This window comes from Cebidichthys violaceus, unplaced genomic scaffold (assembly GCF_023349555.1).
Source record: "Cebidichthys violaceus isolate CVI_PGR_0920_01 unplaced genomic scaffold, fCebVio1.0.p SCAF_27, whole genome shotgun sequence".
In the NCBI taxonomy this organism is placed as follows: Eukaryota; Metazoa; Chordata; class Actinopteri; order Perciformes; family Stichaeidae; genus Cebidichthys; species Cebidichthys violaceus.
The window spans coordinates 2501750-2520580 of record NW_027176450.1 but is presented as its reverse complement, the minus strand read 5'-3'; the positions used below and the strand labels follow the sequence as shown (position 1 = coordinate 2520580).

The window sequence follows — 18831 nt, the reverse complement described above, 5'->3', positions numbered from 1 at the left end:
CATGAGAGCTGGCCATACAACACAAATATGCTGTTGCCTGTATGCAGGTTTCTGTACTATAAATACTCTCCAAAGATGGTTGTGTGGATTCAGACAAATAAATGAAAGACTGACAAAAGACTGGCAGTGCCGAAAGCTGAGTTCACCTCAGGCTACGCTTCCTTGCTCTACAGGGATGTGCGGTCAGGGGAGGCAGGTGATGCTCAAAACAAATAATGATAAAATAAAATAAGTATTAATATTTCTCTACTGATCTGTGCTATAAATGTAATTTCTGTATGATTCCAATCATTTCAAGCATTCTCATAATCAAAATCGCTGAAATAGCGCATGTCCTGTTCAAACAGAGAGGAGACTGTGAGGTGAGGCAGTGACGAGCTGTGCCTCACCTCAGATTGTGAATCCCTCACTAACTGGGTTGAGCTTGTGCCTTTTGCTTTCTCATTGTTTGTCACCACTGTAATATTTGAAGACACTTATTATATGTCCTTTCTTTCCATAGAATAGGTACTGTATTTCACGTATGTGTAGAACATATTGTTGTTACACAGATTTTCGCGGGTGGCGCCCGCGAGCGCTCCACTTCTGAAATGCTCCCGGTGGGGCAGGTCACAGATTGCGGCGCACACACTCCCAGTGGAATCAAATATGTACCTTACCTATGTGTGTGTAAAGAATGCTGATATGAAATATGAAAAACAACCAGTAGTCAATGTGCAAGCTTCCAATTGAATGGTGATTTAAGCTACTTTATTGGGTTCATATATTTGTAAATCTGACTCTGAAAGAGTCAGTGCCCCAACAGCCACGAACTTCACCGCACGTCACTGTTGCTCTCCCTCAACTTTCTTGCTCTAACTGAGACCAGAAAACACCATCACACCCGCAGCTCTGTCAGATGTGTACTCTTTCTCTCACACTCCCAGAGCTGCGAGGCGAGGTGGTGGTAGTGGCCTGCTAATTTCCCCAACATGGAAATACTCTCTTGTCTCTGTTCCACAGTTCTCCCCGTCTTTTTTCGAATTTCATGCTGTTACTGTCACTTACCCAGTCAAGCTCACCATTGCTGTTGTGTATCACCCACCAGGCCCCCTTGGTGAGTTCCTGGAGGAGCTAGACACACTAGTCTCGCACTTCCATGACGATGCCTCAGCACTCATCCTGCTCGGCGACTTCAACATCCAGACTGATAAGTTAGAACCTCTTCTTTCCTTCCTCTCCTCCTTTGACCTTTACCTCTCCTCTTCTCCTTCTACCCACAAGGCTCTCTCAGCCCCCCTCTCCCTCGCTACCCTCTCCAGCTCCCCCAACGAGGTCCTCAACCTTGTTACATCTAACCGCCCCACCACATGCTCCATTGACTTGATCCCTTCCCCCCTTCTTCAGTCTATTGCCACTGAACTCCTTCCTTTCCTCACCCACCTCATCAACACATCTCTAGGATTTCAGGATGCTTTCAAACAGCTTTCAAGTCACCCCCCTTCTGAAGAAACCATCACTTGACTCCTCTGATGTCAAGAACTTCAGACCGGTTTCTCTTCTACCCTTTCTATCCAAAACACTTGAACGTGCCGTCTTTAACCTGTCTTCCTATCTCCACCAGAACAGCCTCTTGGACCCCCACCAGTCCGGGTTCAAGGCGGATCACTTGACAGAGAGAGCCCTCCTTGTGGTGACAGAGTCGCTTCACGCCGCGAGAGCGAACTCTCTCTCCTGTCCTGATTCTCCTGGACCTGTCTGCGGTGTTTGACACGGTGAACCACCAGATCCTCCTCTCCACCCTCGAGGGGATGGGCGTCTCAGGCTCTGCACTCTCCCTGTTTGCATCCTACCTGACAGGTCGATCCTACCAGGTGACATGGAGGGGGGCTGTGTCGGAACCACGCATGCTGACTACGGGGGTTCCACAAGGTTCAGTTCTGGGCCCCCATCTCTTCTCGCTCTACACAACATCTCTGGGTTCTGTTATTCGCTCGCATAACTTCTCTTACCATGGTTATGCCGATGACACCCAGCTGGTCTTGTCATTTCCCCCCGGTGACACTCAAGTGGAGGCATGCATCGCTGCGTGTTTGGCTGACATCTCGAAATGAATGACGACACACCACCTCAAGCTCAACCTAGACAAAACTGAGCTACTGTTCCTCCCGGGGAAGGGTTGCTCGCACCGAGACCTGTCCATCACCATTGATGATACCGTGGTGATGCCAACTCGGACTGCAAGGAACCTGGGTGTGACCCTGGATGACCAACTGTTGTTCTCAGCAAACATTGTATCGGTTACACGCTCCTGCAGATTCCAGTTCTACAACATCAGGAGGATTCGCCCCTTCCTCACTGATGAGACGACGCAGGTTCTCATCCAGGCTCTTGTCATCTCGAGCCTGGATTACTGCAACTCACTACTTGCCGGAGCCCCGGCGACGGCCATCAGACCTCTGGAGCTGGACCAGAAAGCTGCAGCTCGTCTGGTGTTCAATCACCCCATGTTCTCCCACACAACTTCCTTTCTCCGTTCTCTACACTGGCTACCTGTAAGAGCTCGCATCCAGTTTAAGACTCTGGTGCTAGCCTACAGGGCAGTGAAAGGAACAGCTCCTTCCTATCTCCAGGCCATGGTCAAGCCCTACATCCCCGCCCGACCACTTCACTCTGCTGCCTCGGGGCGATTGGTTGCCCCGTCGCTCAGAGGTCCCTGCGGGCGATCGACCCGGTCACGGCTGTTTTCTGTCCTGGCCCCACAGTGGTGGAATGAACTCCCCACTGACGTCAGGACAGCAGAGTCGCTGCCCATCTTTCATCAGGCTGAAAACTCACCTCTTCAAGAAGTACTACCCTGAGCCTTCCACTTAGCACTTATTGTATTCATATTAGTTTGTTTCTGCACTGCACTTTTGCTCTGGTTTATGCTCTTAGATGCTTGTGTAAACAAGGACATGCACTTATGACTTCTGGTGACTAGTAGTTCTCTTGAATACCTATGTTAAATACACTTATTGTAAGTCACTTTGGATAAAAGCATCTGCTAAATGACTGTAATTTAATGACAGAATGACAGACTGCTAAACCAAAGCTTTATTTATACAGCACATTTCATTCCAAGATTCCAAACTCAGGACTTTCACCCAGGAGACAGCTGTTCGTGTGAAACCAAGTCAACGGTGACTTATATTACCATATTTTGTTCTGTAACTTCCGTACTTTACTAACGACAGTAACATAACAAGTGTAGATATTTGACTTATTTTAACCTCAACAATGATAATTTCCTTCGCCTAACCAAGTAGTTTTGCTGCCTAAGTAAACCTAAAAACTAAGTAAATCTGGAAGTTTATTTTGAAAAGACACAATAGAGTGGTTCTTAGAGCATCATAGTTTGAACCAGAGGGACACTGATTATGATCAATGTTTCTGACAAGTTGGGAGTGAGAACGTGTTACTGACAATGCACATCAGAACAAAAACTGAGCCAGGAGGTCAAAGGAACTGCTTGCAGAGCTTAGAGATAGGATTATGTCGAGGCACAGGACTGGGGAAAGCTACAAAAAATATGTTGCATTGAAGGTTCCCAAGAGCAAAGTGGCCGCCATAATTCTTAAAGTGTTCTAACAACCAGTACTCTTCTCAGAGCTGGCTGCCTGGCCAAACTGAGCAATTGGGGTAGAACAGTCTTGATAAGAGAGGTGACCAAGAACCTGATGGTTGCTCCTTGTGGACATAGGACATCATCACTGCAACACACTGATCCTGGCTTTATGGCAGAGTGGCCAGTCAGCAGCCTGTCTTTAGTGAAAGACTCATGAAAGCCTGCTCGGAGTATGTAAAAACATGCAGCTAAAGGAATCTCAGACTGTGACGAACAAGATTCTGTGGTCTGATGAAACCAAGATTGAACTGTTTGATATGTGTCAAATCAGGAGTGTCTTTGGGACAAACCTGTGAATGTCCTTGAGTGTCCAAACCAGAGCCCGGACTTCAACCCAATCAAACATCTCTGAAGAGAACTGGAAATGTCATTCCACCAACGGTCCCCATCCAACTTGACAGAGATTATCTGCAGAGAGTGTGCAAAAACCCAACACAAATCAAAGCTGTAATCACTGAGAAAGGTGCATCAACAAGTACAGAGTCTGAATACTTGTCAGTGTGATACTTCAGTTTTTGTCATTATGGGGTATTGGGTGTAGATTGGTGAGGGTGGAAATTAATTTAAAATATTTTAGCACAATGCCTTAACATAACAAAATGTGAACAAAGTTAAGTGCTCTGAATACTTTTTGTATGTACTGCATATGTGCATGTGTATTTATATACATTATATATACATATAGCATAACTGTTGGATGTCCATAACAACCATATTTTTGATTTGATCAGATTCTATAAATGCCTAAAGAGATGAGTTTGTGATAATGCTGGTACAATCATATCCTGTTTTAATATTCTGTGTTTGTAAACTTGAGCACGTTTATGTCTTTCAAACCCCTGGTTATTTTAACATGACCTGGTTTGCCTATATTTATATACTTTCTGTTTAATTTATTTCTTTGAATTAATATTCAACATATTCCAGTTTACTGCTTTTGGAACAAATATCAAATGATATCAGTTCAAACTGATCATATAAATACCGCAGATATACTTTACATTCCCTCAGATCAGTACAAGTGCACTTTAGTTTAACCTATACAGAATGGCCTTGACCTGACTGGAGTCCTTGTGCACCACCATGTGCACTCACTTTTAACCTTCTTTAATCAGTGACTTAGTTACAGCCCTTTGAAACTTGATGAGTGGAGTTTGTGGTCAGTCAATGACATTGATTCACCAATTACAACTGAGGAAACAGGCAGTATGAGTGAACTCCGAGAGAACAAGAAGTCGTTCATGTCTGTTATGTACTTATGGATTCATAAGTTACAGGCATGCATTTATTATTCCTATTACACTAACAATTGGACCATTATTAACCTCACAATGAAGGTCTAACATTGGAGTGGGCTGACACATATTTCAGTCAGAAGCCTCAAAGAAGATTCCAAGTAACATGAAACAAATGAGGCTTAGTTGTCTGCTTAATCACCAGTTTCAGCACCTTTTACTATTTTTTGTCGCAGTCTTTGGAATTGAAAATAGTTGACTGTCAGTAAACAACACATTTTATTTTCACACAATGAGCTTGAAACAATTTCCCTACTGTTTCTCAATTTACTGTTTAAAAATACCTCAGTTTGGGTTTGATCCAAAAGACTTGAAGTTGTTTGGAAGTCTCACACTGATCTAAACCCTTTTCACAGAGCTGTTGCCTACCCATCATCTCAAAATAGAGATTGTGCCTACAGGCTATTGGCTTACATTGTGATCTTATGTTTAATGCAGATAATTAAGTCACACATTTAATCGTTTAGAGTTAAAATTGTTGGCAACTGATTGACTGAAATATTTTATTTTATTAGCCTTATTATTTTTATGCATTTATCATATTTTTAGAGAAATAAGAAAGCTATATACACTACAACACCATAGGCCAGTGTACATAAATGTGTATTATTTTTTGTGCAAAAAAAAATGACTTAAGAGGTTAAAAGTCAAGTCTGTTGGAGTAAATATGATGCACAGGTATATAAATACAATTATTATAAAAAATGTGTGAAAGCACAGAGACTCTGGTGAAGAAGCAAAGTCAGTAATGTGCATTAATGGTATCGGTAATATAAAATAGAAGTGTGAGTAATAATAAAAGTGATATTAGCAGTGGGAGTCAGCAGGGCCATGGTGGGAGGAAGGACCAGGGTCCAGATGAAACCACGATCCATGGAACCTGTGAGGCGAGAAAGCACAAAGACTCCGGGGAAGAAACAAAGTCAGTAATGTGCGTTCATGGTATCGGTAATAGGGTTAATAATGTTAATAATGAAAATGGTAGTAGGTGTCAGCAGGGCCATGGCGGGTGTCCAGATAAAACTACGATCCATCCGTGAGGCGAGAAAGCACAAAGACTCCGGGGAAGAAGCAAAGTTAGTAATGAACATTAATGGAACATCAATTCATACAATTATCTTCTAGATTTTACAGGGAGCCAGTGCAGATCAAGGTTATTATAGTTTTGCATTTTTCACTAGGTTTTATTTTTATTTCGTTTTGACTTTTTGTTTTCAATTTCAGTTTAGTTTTAATTAGTTTTTAAAGCGGGTTTGCTAGTTTAGTTTATTTTTTATTTTTTGAAAATGCTTATTTTGAGTTTAGTTTTTATTAGTTTCAGTATTAGTTTTAGTCTTTACCGCGGAATGCAACAGACCAGGTAAATCTGCGTTTTCTGACAAACAGCATCCGATTTACATGACTTTTACACTATGTGGTTTGCACTTGATATAGAGCAACATATCGCATGTTTGGGCGTGTTCTGTAGCGCCACACAGAAGATACAGAAAGCGGTGGAGTACAGTGACGTGCGGTGAGGTTCGTGGCTGGTGAGGCACTGACACTACATAAATTAGATTTACAAATATATGAACCCAATAGAGTAGCTTAAATCACCATTCAATTGGCAGCTTGCACATAGACTACTGGTTGTTTTTCATATTTCATATCAACATTATTTACACACACATAGGTAAGGTACATATTTGATTCCACGTTTCAGAGCGTTTCAGAAGCAGAGCGCTCACGGGCACCACCCGCGAAAATCATGAGATTCTGTGATAATCTGTGTAACAACCACGGATGTATAAAGAGAACATCAAAAGTAAAAGGTTACTTTACCTGTCCGACGTTGAATTGCTGTTGATTTCGTCATATTTCCTTGTTTTTTGAGACATTTTTAAGCTTAGATATTGATGTGTTTCAATGAAGAACTCCCGGAGGAACAAAGGACGTATTGGATCAAAAGTTATAATAATGCGTATTTAATAAAGTAAACAAAAGCGTTGTGAATAGAGAGTACAAAAATCTCAGCTGAGGATCCGCCGGCTTCCGCAATCCACAGCCTGCGAGCTGTCTCTTGCTCCACCGACGAATCTCGAACAAAGTACAAACACAGGTATATATACACAAACAGAAAAGGTGCGATTTCATCCCATTGGAGCTCTTCTTGATGATAGGATAAAGTTGGTGCGGTGAGCAGTGTCCACGTGATGTCTTTGGTGCGTTCATTGTAATTGGATATTTGGAACTAAATGGTATTACACTAAATGCATTTTATTAATAGTAAGATTAATGAGCCGGGTTATAAGTTTGTTTATAATATCCAACAATATAATCTTACATGTTTGTGGTCAAAGCAAAATATAATAAGAAGAAGAGAAGTGTAGAAGAAAAGCAACGACAGACCAATCATGAACCCGACCCGTGGGCTCTCGCTCGCCCCCTTCAGTGAGGCAGAGGTACTGTTTGCCCCTCTGTGCTTTTTCACTGCGGTTTAATGTCAGATCAGCAACACTAAATATGCTCTACACATACGTGAAATACAGTACCTATTCTATGGAAAGAAAGGACATATAATAAAAGTGTCTACAAATATTACAGTGGTGACAAACAATGAGAAAGCAAAAGGCACAAGCTCAACCCAGTTTGTGAGGGATTCACAATCTGAGGTGAGGCACAGCTCGTCGCTGCCTCACCTCACTGTCTCCTCTGTTTGAACAGGACATGCGCTAATTCAGCGATTTTGATTTAAAAATGCTTGAAATGATCGGAATCATACATACATTACATCTATAGCACAGATCAGTAGAGAAATGTTAATATTTATTTTATTTTAGCATTATTTGTTTTTTACTTTTCATGATGACCCTCACCTGCCTCCCCTGACCGCACGTCCCTGGTGGAGTATTTGGAAAGCGTAACTTCCAGCGGCAGGCGGTCCACATAGGAAAAAAATGTCAAACTCGCATAGGCATTGTCCGACGGTAGCAGACGTTCCCGGCCGCGCTGGCCGGAGTCCCGCCGGCACCCCTGACGTGTACTAAAAGTGGTACAGTGGAAGATAGACTTAGGCTATGTATGAAATAAAATCTATGAAATACATTGACAAATACGAAAACTAAAGACATTTTCTCTATAATTCTATGTTATTTTAGTTAGTTTTGTAAAGACACAATACAGTTTCAGTTAGTTATCGTTTTTTTATAAAGCCTAGTTTTTATTTTTATTTCAGTTAACGAAAAAAAAATTCACACCTACTTTTTGTTTTTTCGTTAGTTTTTCGTTAACAATAATAACCTTGGTGCAGATAAGCTAATACAGGAGTAATATGTAATATCTTTTCTTAGTTTTTGTTAATACATGAGCTGCAGCATTCTGAATCAGCTGGAGAGATTTAAGAGACTTATTCGAGCAGCCTGATAATAAGGAATTGCAGTAATCTAGTCTAGAGGTAACAAATGCATGAACTAATTTCTCTGCATCGCTTTGAGACAGGATGTACCTGATTTTTGAAATATTACGTAGGTGAAAAAAGGCAGTCCTAGAAATTTGTTTTATCTGAGAGTTAAAAGACAACTCCTGATCTAAGATAACTCCGAGATTCTTTACAGTGCTGCTGGATGCCAGAGCAATGCCATCTAGAGAAACTATATTCATTAAATAACTGATGTCGGAGTTGTTCAGGGCCTACAGTTTTTAACTTCAATTGAGCATCATCTGCATAACAATGAAAGTTTATATAGTGTTTTCTGATAATATTGCCTAAAGGAAGCATATATAAGATGAACAAGAACAAGATTGGTCCAAGCACAGAACCTTGTGGAATTCCATAACTAACGTTGGTCTTCATCGAGGTTTCATCGTTTACAAACTGAGATCGATCTGATGAATAGGACTTAAACCAGTTTAGTGCGGTTCCTTTGATGCCAATATAATGTTCTAGTCGCTGTAACAGGATGTAATGGTCAATGGTGTTGAACGCAGCACTAAGGTCTAACAAGACAAGAACAGGGACAAGTTCTTTGTCTGATGCAATTAGAAGGTCATTAGTTATTTTTACTAGTGCTGTCTCTCTGCTATGATGCTTAGGAAATTAAAGACTAAAACCTTTCAATGGGTTTAATAATAAGCTTGAGTCAAAGATGGCTGCTACTCCACCTCCTCAGCCGGTGCCTCGAGGAATGTGAGTATTAATATGACTTGGAGGAGTTGATTCATTTAGGCTGACATGTTCTTCATTACACAGCCAGGTTTCAGTAAGACAAAACAAATCAATATGATTATCTGATATTAACTAATTTACTAATACAGCTTTAAATGACAAAGATGTGATATTTAAGAGTCCACATTTAATTATCCTATTTTGTTGCACTGTTGCGTTAGTATTAACTTGGATTAGGTTATTTTGTTTAACTCCTCGACTGTTTACTTTTGATTTAATTAATTTAAGTGGCCGTGGGGCAGACAGTCTCTATATGGTTTTGAGTGGGTAACTGCTCTAACGGAAGCTCAGAGAAGTGTGTAAGACTGCAACTCTGCTTCCTGGTCTGAACTTTGGGTTGTCATGGATTAGGTCCACAAAGAAACTGGGTCAGATCTGCAGAAATTAGATCTGCTCCATCCAAAGTGGGATGAATGCCGTCACTCCTAAACTGACCAGGCTTTCCCCAGAAAGTCTCCCAGTTGTCTACGAAGTCCACATTGTTTGCTGGACACCACCACGACAGCCAGCGGTGGAACGATGACATGCGGCTAGGGTTGGGTACCAAAAACCGGTGCCATATTGGCACCGGTTTGTTTAACTCCTCGACCGGTGCCTACTGGACCGAAACGCAACGCTTCCTTTCGGTGCCTGAGCCGATTGAAATACTTTCGGTGCTTCATTTCGATGGCTGAGCCGATTGAAATACTGCCACTGCTGGCCTAAAACGGACATTACAGCCAACATAAGCATCACCTCACTTGCACTAGTTAACGTTACACTACTTTGATGACTCCGTCCTGGCAGCAGGTAACGATAGCCTACCATTTGTATAGCTACAGTAGCTAGCTAGCCATCAACCTTTTAACAGAGAAAATGCCGAAAGGTAAACGGTCAAAAGTGTGGCTGTATTTCGCACTAAAAGGCATTGCACCGTGTTCGACTGCCTGCGTGAGCGTGAGCCCATGATAAGCACATCAGCGGGCAGTGTGGGCCTCCCTGGCCCCGGCGATGGGGAGACTGGTCTCAACCCTGAACAAGTGGAGCCCGATGATGACAACAGCAGCCTTACCTCAGGTTAGTAATGTAACGTTGATTGCAAATCTTGGATTTTTTAAAAGTAGGCCTAATAACAAATGATAAATTAGGCGTTATAACCATGTTTAAGTTAGCTAGCTAGCTACTAGCAAACGGTAGGCTACCTGCCGCCATCATAGCAAGTCAGTGTAATGTTAATGAAACTAGCGATGGCATGTGCAGTGATGCTTCTGTTGCCTGTAAAATATTTAACATTATTTATGTTTGTATTTTTGTCTCTCCAGCTTCAACAGCTGGCTCACCTTGGCAAAGAAGGCTCATTTAACAAAAGAGAAGGTGGAGGAGCTCCACAGGTCTGTGACCAGATGTGTGGTCAAGGGACTGCATTCTTTTTCCACTGTGGAATCGCCATGGTTCAGGTAAAAAAAAGTGATGTGAAAACAATATTTGTATAAAATCTGTTCCATTAAGACAATTCGTCAAAAACACTAATAAATATCCTCAAATTGAATTTACACAGAGAGATGACCACTGCCCTCAATCCTCGCTACCGACCCCCATCCAGGGATGATCTGTCCAACACACTAGTTCATCCCTGTGTGTACAGGCCTCATCACACCATCTGAGAGGGTTTTCTCCTGTGCAGGACATGCAATTAGTCAGGAGAGGTGTCATATTTTGCCAGAGAAGGCAAATATGCTCATATTTCTGCAAAAGAATTGCTGAAGTTTATTTATATTTATTTAAGTATACTGTAAACTGTTGTTAACAGTTAATATATTGTTCATAGTTTGAAGTTAAACAGTTTGAAGCTGTAGTTTGAAGTCAAGTGTTTTGTATTTATTTATATTTATAGTATACTATAAACAGTTAATATATTGTTCAATTTGAAGAAAAAAATTGCCTTGACAATAAAAAAAGCCTTTTTTTAATGTTGTCAATCGTCGTTTTGTGCTTTTTTTTAAGTATCGGTTCAGGCACCGTTTAGGCGCCGGTATCGTTTTAAAAGTATTGTTTTAGCACCGGTATTGGAAAAAAAATGCTACCCATCCCTACATGCGGCTATACATTTCATCATTGGTCAGATTCGGGAGGGGGCCAGAGAAAACTACGGAGTCCGACATGGTTTTTGCGTGTGTACACACAGATTCCACATTAACTTTAGTGATCTCCGAGAGTCGTAGTCGGGTGTCATTACCGCAATATAATGACACATGGACTCAATGCCCCGGGTATACATGTAACTGTGGCCTCTGGTTTCGCTAACTTCACGTTTCTCAGAATAGAGCTGCCTATAGCTGTAGAGCTGTAGTCCAACAATAAAGTTTAAAAGTATGGTCGAAAAGTGAAACTCAAAATACAGAAGGATAAAAGCAATCCAACGATCGGAAAAAGAGTAGCGTTAAAAGCGGCTTTCACCTTGCCGAGTGGCGTCAATGTGTTTCTACCCTCCAGGATACGTTGAAGGCTGCTAGGGCTGATTTGAAGAAATTATGACTCTCTCTGAAATTATTCTAGTTTCTATGAGAATACAAACCAGATTAGATGTGCTGAAGAAGTATAATGATATACTAATATTTCTAACTAATACTTCTTATTAGAGCCTAACATGGTAGAAACCATGTCCCGTGTAATAATAATACAACTTCCCTTCCACTACAGGGCCGCCTGCTGGGTAGATTTGTGTTTGGTTGTGTTGCCTGGAAACAGCACTGCTTCTCTCTAGGGGTGAAGCGGACAGACCTTCTGGAAAGAACACATAGTCAGATGTCTAATGATTCTGTCTGCACTTTCATTGTGTTTTGTTTTTAAGTCAGATAATTGCTGGTTAATTGTTCAGACTCGTTAGAAACACACATTGATCAGAAATGAGGAAGACTCTGCAGAGCACCGTTCTCCTGTCATTGTGTGTGCTCTGTTAGTAGTGCTTGTTGGCTTCCCCCTCATCAATTATGCTTCTGTTAAGGGAGATCGTGTAGGGAGTGTGTGGTAGGTTGTCGTCTTGTTCCATCAATACCAGAAGTCAGTCCATTGCCAGGACCATGATCACCACCAGAGAATAAGCAGGGTCTGCCTCTCTGCTTCTAGAAGGAAGCTAAGAGCACTGTGAGTGAGGACATGTAGGGTATCATGAAGAGTGAGTTACTTCCAGCAGAATAGAACAAGATAAATGGAGGGTAACATCAAAATGATAATGTATTTCAGAGAATAAAGGTCAGAATGGATTAAAACAGAGTTAGAATTAAGGGATGTAGAAATAGAGGATGAAAGAAGGTGTAGGCCTTGTCCAATTCTACAACTAAAAGTAATAATTAGAAATAAAAACATAACACCTACTTTCGTGGTGTTATGTTCGTGGTGGGTGGACATCGGACCTGGGGCGTCCAGGGGCATGCTCCCTGTGAAGAAAATTTTACAAAAGTCTAATTCATTAATCTGTTTCACTTTAAGAGCAAAAGCAACTAGATCTATTAAGAACATTGTCCTCTTGTTTTAGCAGCGGTGGAATCATGCGTAAACCTCCAGTTCTGAAAAGTGAAGCTGACGCTTAAGTGCTTTAACCTTGCATTCTCTCTAGTGTCCATCAGGGGGCGACTCCTCTGGTTGTATAGAAGTCTATGAGAAAATGACTCTACTTCTCTCTTGATTTATTACCTCAGTAAACATTGTAAACATGAGTTTATGGTCTCAATCTCTAGTTTCAAGTCTTCTTCAATACACCATGATGTTCATTTAGTACATTATGGTCCATTTAGTGTCAAATAGACCATAAAGCAGGGTATGCTTTATGGCGGGGCTACTTTGTGATTGACAGGTCACTACCTACGTTGTCCGGTTGGGGAGTTATCTGTGTATTCGTCTTTCAACTTTTTTACAACTTGAACCCTTTCACAGTTTGTTTTCAGTTTATGAAAGCTAACTGTAACTGGTTTTCTAAAAATGTCTTATTCAGCGTCTAGTTGTATTTAGCTCCATCCTCTTATATCACGTTTGATTAGAATCCAATGATATATATATATATATATATATATATATATATATATATATATATATATATATATATATATATTATTCTGAAAAAGGCCATTCTGCTTAATGAGTAGTTCTTACTTTTGGTACATGAAGTGTGTTTTGATGATACTATCATACTTTTACTGAAGTTGGCCAACATTTTGAATGCATGACTTGTAATAAAAGAACAGAGTACTTCTTCGAACGCTGTGCTCTGTATACAATATAATCATAAACATAGGTTGTCCTGTCTATAAATTAATGGCGATGACATGGCATAAAAGTCACAAAGCAGGTAGATTCTGGCCCATTTCAGAATAAAGATTCTGGCCCATTTCAGAATAATTAAAACTAGGGTTTCATCTAAACAATATTCAGTCAGGTGACCTGATAATCAGAGCACAGTATTGTAGTATTCCTGGATAAGTATTTCACAACATTAAAAAAAGAATGCAGCCTGTTATATGATTCCAGTGTATTAAATTCCATCCAGCACAGTTCAGTCAATATTTGTGAGAATGTACTACAATTTCCTGAACCTACAAACTATCTCTACCCTTCACATGTTTACATGTACATATACGGAGGCCATAATCCAACACACTGACTGTGTGCCACAACTAGGATCTCTACCACTTGACTACTGCAACGGGCTCCGATTCTGAAGCTCACATGTGTCTCTAACGGCCATACCTGGGTGCTCCTCCTGCCCCAGTACTCCCCTCTCTATCAACTCTTCTCTATCCATTCCGTCATCACAGGTGCAATTTCTTCTAACGTCCGACCCCCTCCAACCAATTGTGAGGAACATCAAAAAGAAATCAGTGGCGACTTCCTGCTTTCCAGGCGCTAAGGTGACTGGACCAGATTCTCAGCATCCTGGCCAAGAACCCCCTCGCCCGGGACCTTATCATCCATATCGGCTGCAATTACATCCCTAGTCAGACCTCGGAAATAGTCCAGCTCATGGTTTCACACTTTTCACTAATGGACAGGCTCCAAGATACACAGCAATGATCCAACAAAGAGAAAGAGTGCTCGAGCAAATTAACAGATCAAAGTAAGTGCATAATCTCCATGGGTAAAGTCGCTTTTCTTAATGTAACAACACAGACCATGTACAAATTCTACAGTAAAACATGTTTAAGTATACTAGCAAAACATAGACAAAATGTGCATAGAAAAAATAAGAAAGATAATGCTAAAAGTGTTAATCAGTAACCTTCAAAATGAAAGCCTCAGTTTACAGAAACATGATTTTACAGGAAATTATAATGTCCTGGTTTTGATTAGGCTCCACAACATACACACCACTAATGCACTACACTGAAACGAATTACCGTAAATTTACGGTGGATTTTCAACGGTATCTTACAGTTTTTCATAATAACTGTAACATACAGTTAAATGTTCATCCCTCGCATGTAAATTAACAGTTAATGCCGTAAATTAACAGTTAATGCCGTCAATTAACAATAACACACACATCTTTATACAAATTCAGTGAATCACAATACATCTACATCGTATTGTCTATTGTAGGTTAATGTGTCTGTAATGACAATAGAATATTTTTATTATTCAAACTGTTCATTGCCTACAAGTCATTTATGAGTGACAAGACATGACCAACTGCTCCTGAACGTGACTCTGGACAGCACAGCTTCAGTTCATCCTTCTGAACAACAGCCATGTGGAGATCAACCGAGGAGCTGAGGTAACTTACGCTTATCATCCGAAATTCAAAGCCTCCATTATTGTTTTGTCTTCTTGATTATTGAACTGTTAACATCTCAGATAATGTTTCACTTGGTCCGTTTCATTACATAAGGTTGCTAATATTGGCGGTGCCCGATTTTTCACCAAATAAAATTTGCATCGTTACCAGCCCTACGGAGCGGACTTCCTGTTTACACTGGCACCCATCCGCATGCCCAGTGTACGTGAATAGTCACGTGATATTTGTTTTCAGGCGTTTTAGTCTGGACGGAGATCATTTCGAAAACGATGCTGAAACGCCGTGTGGACGGAGATCGTTTTCGTTAGTGTGGATGTAGCCTCAGGGAGCCGCAACAGAGGGGCTGAAGAGCTGCATGCGGCTCCGGAGCCGCGGGTTGCCGACCCCTGACCTAACGTAATCAGCTCATCACAGTCTGTTAATTTAAACTGTATGATATTGTTGTATTAGCTTTTTGTAAAGACTTGCAGTGATATGTTAACATATGTGAGGCACATGCAAACCCACATTTGCACATCCAAAGCTTCTTTTAAGTGTGTTTATCCTGGATGTCATAGAACTTTCCAGAAGTTCAGAACATTGTGTTTCTAATTTTTTTATTTTGTTTGTTTTACAGTCGCTCGTCATCAGAGATTGAGGATACCAGCCAGATGCTGTAGTCAAGTCGTCTTTCAAGGTGTTCTCTCTTTATTGTTTTCATTCATGCAGTTCAAATTAACTATAAATGTGTATATGACTTGTTAACAAGCTAGACTGTGATGCAGTTATATTACACTGTTCTTAATACTATTTTAATTCAGCGTTTCACTCTTAATGCTATTTTAATTCAGTGTTACACTGTTGATGCTATTTTAATTCAATGTTACACTGTTGATGCTAATGAGTTCAGTTAAGCTGTTCATTAACAATTTTATTAGTTTATTAGTTTTCTTCTAAATATGCAGTACATTGTGAGTTTTGTGATGTAATACAAATGCCGCTTTATTATCTGAGAACATGTAATAAACTGCAACAATTATGTATTGAATGTCTATTGTGATTCTTTTATTTGTTGGGAGTTAAATGCAAAAGTATTGGGTTGTATTACCCTTTGTAAAGAAACGGTAACATTCTGGCATATACTGTAAAATCACGGTAAAACCCAGTTATCCTACGATCATCCTACCGTAATCCAGTTTACGGTAAAATAGCGTAAAACAATAAATTACTGGCGTCCCTGCTGCCAGTAAGTTAGCTTTAAACTACGGTGAAATAATTTAGAGCGTATGTAGTATTCTTATTTTCTATCGCAGTAGTTTATGTAATAATCAGTATGGGTGGGGATAAGGCGCTTGTGCCCGACGGACCCACATTCGGGTCCGATGTAGCATTTACCGTCCAAAAAAGTCCATTTATGCAAGTATTTATGATTATGAAAAAGAAAAAAAAAAATCCAAAAGAAATTCAAAATCTGGGTAAAACAAAAAATCTAAGACATTCTTACACACTCCAAACACCATTCTACACAAATAGTGTACACAAATAAAAGATTTATCACAAAATCACGTATTTCTAGCCATAACTCGCTCTTCTCCGAGTTAGCATAACAAAGCTAACGGTTAGCATAGGCAACCGAGATAGCAAAAAGCACGCGCATTCGACACAGATTCCAGAACTACCATCAGATCGTCTCTCTGGTAAACCCTCACAAGGCTGTGAGCAAACAAACACCAGAAACACAATGCATAATATCCTTCAAAATCATCCAAAGCTCCTTACCTTTTCATTGTTCTGCTGTAAATCTCCACTTATTTCCGTCAACAATATTTCTACGTATTTCCGGTGCGTCGCTGAAATGTCCCTGTGTAGAAACACGGGCCTTTATAGCAAGGCGAGGGGGGGGGGTGGGCTCCATTTTCGGCGATGTTGTGCGCACGTTTTAGGTGACGCGCCACGGTTTTACTCCCTATTGGCGAACGCTTCTGTCTATCAAAATCACGATGTGTTTGTTAGGTTCTGTGGACTGAGACGCTTCTAAGGAGGGTCCATTGACTGAAATCGACCAACCATAGGCTGAGCTAGGAGACCTGGACTGGAAGCCAGATGAGAAAATCCCATGGATGACAGACATAAACAGGCTCAGAGAGGATCCAGGCTCTCTAAATGATGCCAAACTGCTGCATATGATAGATTGAACACTATTAGTCATAAAAGAAGTGAAATATATAATTATATACTATATAAAATTACAATGGAATAGCTGGAACCAAATTACATTTTGGTTGACCTCGGCTGAAATCTCTGCACTCAGACGTCTCTAGCTCTTGAATGCTTCACTTTATCAAAAAAAAACATTGTACAGAGAGACTCTCAACCCATTGGGCTATGATCTGGGGGAGGTTTGAGCTTTCAACTACAACATAAAAAAAAAATCTTATCAAAATTGGATTAATTTATAATCGGAGATAAAGAATTTAAATTTGTGCTGTGTTCCATCTTAATGTTCTCTTAACCAATAACATATATACTGATATTTACAAATCTGAACAAATTTCTACAATATAAAAACTATTAAAATACACCTTATATTTAGACGAAAATCACTCTCTTTACTATGGGTTGCAAAAATCGAGGAGAGGCCTACAAATAGGCTTAGGGCTTAACGGGACCTGGGAAAGAATAAAGTGTTGTTCTGTGATGTTGAAAAATAAATACCGAAGGGAGTTTTGATGTGTCTCCTCTCTGCTTCAGCTTGTTTGTAAAGTGACCCAGTGCTGTAACTCCAGCTGCTGCATTGCATTCACATGCTATGTGGTTTGAAAAACAAACCATGAAGTCTAAATATAAGGAAACATAGTTCAAATTATGTTTTTTTCTAAATGACAATAGTTTCCTGAGATTTGATTGAAACATCTATATAATTCTAAAACACGTGTTGAAATTATTTTTACTCAATACTGATACAATTGAAAATATATGGTAGATTGCACGTAAATGCATAGTGATGAGTCAGAATCGATGATCGACACTCAGCAGTTTGTTCCAGAGTGGTTGAGCTGAGTAGCTTTCCAGTGATCACGTGACCCCACTTTACTGCTGCGTCCATTCTAGGTAGTGCTTAATTAAAGCACTTTTGCATGACAAATGATGGTTACAAAAGAATGATCAAAATAGTTGCCAACACATTTTCCCTCTGAAATGTAGTAGAGACTCAAGTAAAGGACAAGTACTGCAACTAATTTGTACTTAAATACATTACTTAGTAAAATGTAGTCAGTCACGTTCCAACACTGCAGTTCAGAGGGGAAAAGTGTGGGAGGAAGGAATGCAGCAGAGGAAATCTGCTGCACTATTTTATCAGACAAGCAAAGAGGAGAGAAACGCAAATGAAAAGTTGCATTATAAAGTTACTTTAGGAGATCTTCACTCAGTACCACAACACAAAACCAGAGATCAGCAATGCGGCTTCCTGTTATTTTTCACACCTGTGTTACCTTTCTGGTCACATCAAATGTGTTTGGTGAAGTGTATTGTGCTCTACTGAGAAACTGTCCAGCGTCAGTAGGATGACTTTATAACTGCTTGTACTGGTCTTTATTATCTTTGGGTTGCTAATAGTTCTGGAGAGAGCTTTCACGCTTCCAGCCATAATCTCTCTGGTGATAGTTTGTGGATGGTGGTGCTGGAGGCCGTGGTTATTGTATTGCTGCTGCGTTCCTGCTTGCTTGCGTATTCTGGGCAACATTGTGATATGTCCTCTTTACGTAGAGCTGCATGTCGTTTACCAGGTGAATTATTTTTCTGGAGATGTGACCGTGTCGCTAAGCAACCATGACAACACATCAGTCTAACGTGTTTTCCTCAGATGCGTTGTGATACATGTGTATATAATATTTTTCTGTTTATAAAAATAATCTAGTCAATAGAGAGTAACACTTTT

General features: G+C 40.4%; 1 protein-coding gene and 1 long non-coding RNA gene across 17 annotated transcripts in view; both read left to right on the top strand.

Annotated features, from left to right (window-relative positions):
- The window catches only part of dlg2 (discs, large homolog 2 (Drosophila)), a 224494-nt gene that overhangs the window by 43041 nt on the left and 162622 nt on the right, over positions 1–18831 (top strand). Inside the window, exon 1 of one of the 16 annotated variants that reach the window (XM_068721246.1) lies at positions 15551–15588. The exons of the other annotated variants lie outside the window; for them this stretch is intronic. The gene's annotated coding sequence lies outside the window, so the exon portion shown is untranslated. Of the gene's footprint in view, positions 1–15550; positions 15589–18831 lie in introns of those variants that run through there. 16 annotated transcript variants of the gene reach the window in all.
- LOC137880115 (uncharacterized) lies at positions 9876–10986 on the top strand. The gene is made up of 3 exons (XR_011103789.1): positions 9876–10201; positions 10447–10581; positions 10683–10986. It is a non-coding gene; the product is annotated as an uncharacterized lncRNA (long non-coding RNA).